We start from the raw sequence: 2924 nt of genomic DNA, 5'->3' as shown, positions 1-2924 counted from the left end.
ATCAGGACTTGCTTTTCACTTAAATATGAATGGCTCCCCCTAGTCTTCAGCTCTTCTGTTTCTTTTCAGAGCCCTAGATCATATTGCCAATTGGAGTACTGCATGTCTCATAGACTCCTAACTATTTAACACAACCAGGAATCCCCCAAACGCACCCACCACTTCCATTCCTTATCTCAGTTCACGGCAACATCATCCATTTACTCATTAGAGTTAGAATCCCATGTTATACCTCCTTCTGTCCATTACTATGACGGGCAACAATAGCATAATGTAGTGGTCAAGAACAAGGACTCTGGAGCTGGATTGCCAGGGTTCAAACCCAGCTCTACCATTTACTAGCTAGGTGATTTTGAGCAAGATTCTTTTTTTTTTTAATGCTTATTTATTTATTTTGAAAGAGAGAGAGAGAGAATCCCAAGCAAGCCCCAACGTGGGGCTCGAACTCACGAACCATTGAGATCAAAACCTGAACCAAAGTCGAGAATTGGAGCCCAACTGACTGAGCTACCTCGGCGCCCCTGAGCAAGATTCTTAAGTATTCTGTCTCAGTTTACTCATCTGTAAAATGAGTATAATGACAGTGGTTACCTCCTGGGGTCCTTGTGAGGACTAAATAACTTTGTATTTGTAAAGTATTTAAAATAGCATCTGGCACAGAGAAAGTGCTATATAGGTCCTTGTTAGTATATTGGTTTCTGATTTGTCCTCATTCTAGTCCACCCTTCATACTGCTGACAGAGGCTTTTTAGGGGCTGCTGATTATCGAATGGTCAACCAGTCATTGTGCTAAGCCCTTTATATGCAGATCTCATTTAATTCCCATAACCTGAGGTGTTATTATCCCCATTTGAGAGATGAAGAAACTGAGGCATTAGGAGCTAGTGTACTTTGCCTAAGGTCACACCTATTAAAAATTCCAGAGTTGGGGTGCCTGGGTGTCTCAATTAAGTGTCTGACTCTTGGTTTCAGCTCAGGTCATGATCTCATGGTTAGTGAGGGCTCTGTGCAGACAGCACGGGGCCTGCTTGGGATTCTCTCTCAAAATAAATAAATAAACATCAAAAAAATACCAGAGTTGGTATTTTGATTTAGGTCTATTTCCTGATCTAGTGTTCTAAACTAGGAATCTACTACTGCTTTCCTAAGCCACAGCTAGTCACTTAACTGCTTCAGTATCTTCAAAGACTCACATCATGCCTCTGTGGTCATCATGTATTCCTTCACAGTCTTGTTCCAACTTAATTTTATTTCCTGCAACTTCCTTCCATGAAAATTGCCCTTTCATTCCTCTTCTGCCTCTCTCTTCCTTATTACCTCCCTTCTTTCTTTTCTTTGTTCCTCTAACATTTATGGAGTACTTAAATGCCAGGTGCCATGCTAAACTGGAGAAAACAAGAGAAATGAACAATTTGTCTTCAAGGAGCTCATAGTCTGACACAAATTACCATTGACTACACAGTGAGGGGATTGCTCCAGGGCGATGTGGGAGCCAAACTGTGGAAAGAAGGGAAGGGACCAGGGAGAGTTTCTCTGAAGAGTGGACATTTAGCTGCCTTAAAGGATATTCCAGTCAGACAACTTTTTGACCTTTTTTAACAATCTTGACTTCTCTTTGCTTTCTGCCTTTGAGATCTTTGGAGTGTCTTTCTCTCTGTCATAGTTGTTTGAATATATTTCAAAGGCACCTTCTCTGGAATGTCATCCTTTCCTTCCCAGTCAGTTGCATGTTTGTTTCCTTGTACATACCTCAAATTCAGCATGTATCACACTAGAGTCTAGCTCTTGGTCTGTTTGCTTCTCTCTCTGACCAGACTGTGATGTCCTTGAAAAAAAAAAAAAAAGACAGTCTTACTAAATTTTTTTTTGTTGTTGTTTTTCAGTGGGCTCCATTCCCATTGTAAGACTTGAATTCATGACCCCAAGATCAAGAGTTGCATGCTCTATCAACTGAGCCAGCCAGGCGCCCCTAGTTTTGAACTGTCCTTCATTCCCAAAGTGGCATGACCAGCATATCATAGTACTCAGTATAGTTTTGTTAAATGAAGACTTATTTGCCTATTTACAAAAGAAAGTGTAAGCGAGGGGCCCTTCTGATTCAGAATAAAGTTACTCAGGCTATTATTTATAGAATCTAGCACAGAGCTCTGCAGAAGGTACCTGTTCAATAAATATTAAGAATTTGATGTTTCTGGCGGTGAAACACCTGAAGAAATGCAGAATAAGGAAACATTAAATCTACTTCTGTAATAAATGAAGATTTTCATATCTAACTGAGTGCCGGAGCTCTGGATCAGGCATGAGAAATACTAACAATTGTTGGTTATAGAGCTAGTATTGAGGATTTCCATTCTTTCCTGGGTCAGGCCCTGGATCCAGAATCTTATGCACAGTGAAGACAACAAAGTATGGCGCTGTTGAGAGCAGGATGCATGGTCAACGGGAGTTGCTGCCAAGAATGTAGCATTCTAGTTCATACCTGGCTAAGGGCCCAGCATTCTATTTTGTACTTGCTCCTGGTTCCATCTTGCTAGGTGCATCATGCAGCCATTTTCTCTCTGTGGTTCTGTCTCTTTACTGGGGTCATAGTCTTCTCTTTACCTATCTGTTTCTCCTAGGAATGTTAACCTCCAGTAGAGGGGGATTGTTATGGTGGGGAGAGGAGTATGATGTTGAGGTGGGAGGAATCTTCGCTCTTTTTTTTTTTTTCCTTCTTAGCATGACTACCCTTTTACCAGTGGTTGAAACTTTTGTACCATAGTTAGAAAGACTCATAGCCTATGCCCATTTTCCATCATGTCTAATCTCTCTCCAGAGGAAATGATTGCAGAATGCCTACTGGCATGAGTCAAGAGGAAGGGAAAGGGGAAAGGAGAGAGAAACAAACAAACAAACAAACAAACAACCCAACAGCAAAGATTGAT

The sequence above is a fragment of the Panthera uncia genome, chromosome F1 (assembly GCF_023721935.1).
Source record: "Panthera uncia isolate 11264 chromosome F1, Puncia_PCG_1.0, whole genome shotgun sequence".
Lineage (NCBI taxonomy): Eukaryota > Metazoa > Chordata > Mammalia > Carnivora > Felidae > Panthera > Panthera uncia.
This window is presented reverse-complemented; position numbering follows the sequence as displayed.